Here is a 1,267-nt window from a genome sequence, read left to right on the forward strand (position 1 = left end):
TACTGCTTACTTGTTTAACATAAACTTTTCTCTTTTTATGTATTTGTTCTCTCTCCCCAACTAACCTATAAGTGAAGTAACGTGGAGGTAGATTCCATATCTCCTACTTCTGGGTATTCCCTGTATTGCTTTGCACACAAGCACCGTGGTTAGCTCACTGCAGGCATGTGGTGAGCAGGCTAAAGGAAAAGACAGTGGAGAAAGGAGACCTTGCTCTTCGGGCCTTTGGGTTGTTATTGTTGAAATATTCTTTTGGATTCATTGGAGGTGGGGGGACAGAGCTATGTTTGTGAAAAAGTAGGGTTGGGGGAAGGGAGGGAGGAAGAAACTGCTTCACTGAACACAGGTCTCTGGGTTTTCTGTCCTGCTTTATTCTAAAATTCTCTCAGTCTTCACATTAATAGGGAAGTGAAATCCTCTCCTACCATTTCCTGCTGCTGCCTCACTGAAGGTTTCACATCTCCTTTGGCTGCCAGAGCAGAGACCTAGAGAAGGAACACCATCTAACCTCACTGCTGCCGGCAGAAGGCCAGGTCTGGCGGGCAGACATTACCACAAAACAAGAATTTGTTTACCAGGGCTAGGCTTTGTAGACACCAGAAAGGATTCTGAGACCCTGCTCATGCAAGGTTAGGCTCACTGCCTACTTGGCGGAGAGGGGAGAGTATGCTGGCATGTATGTGGGGGGAGGGCAGAATTCACAGTTCCAGCTGACAAACGAGAAATGGAAGAGACAGTGGTTCTAAGAGCAAAGAACTCTGAGAACAGGAACGATAGGTTGTGGGTGGATTGGATTGGGTATGTGGTTCTTCCGTTTTTCCTTTTCTCATCAGAGGCTACCACTATCTCCCTTTACTTGGGTCTCCCTGTCCAGGATGTAGTGAGTGTTTGGGAATACTCAAGTGCATGTGTATTTGAGCGTGTATGTGTGTAGGAACTGTATGAGAAAGAGAGTTAAAGCCTCTAGACCTTGGATGTGAATCTCTGGGACTTTTTTGTACCTGTAAAATGAGGATAATTAACAAGTCTGTGAAGATTAAATGAGACAGCATATTAAGGACGTACCCAGCATAGTACCTGTCACAAAGTAGAAATTTGACAAATGTTCCACCCTCCACCCCATCTTCTGCACCCACTCCAACACATTTGATGGTTCATTAGAAGTGTTACAGTGTAGTAACCATGGTGGGGTTGAGAGTAGGAGTGGCTGGGAAATATGGGCAGAGATTCAGTTCATCTCAATTAGTAACACAAAATAAGTCTTTTG

Source organism: Trichechus manatus, unplaced genomic scaffold (assembly GCF_000243295.1).
Source record: "Trichechus manatus latirostris isolate Lorelei unplaced genomic scaffold, TriManLat1.0 scaffold00382, whole genome shotgun sequence".
In the NCBI taxonomy this organism is placed as follows: Eukaryota; Metazoa; Chordata; class Mammalia; order Sirenia; family Trichechidae; genus Trichechus; species Trichechus manatus.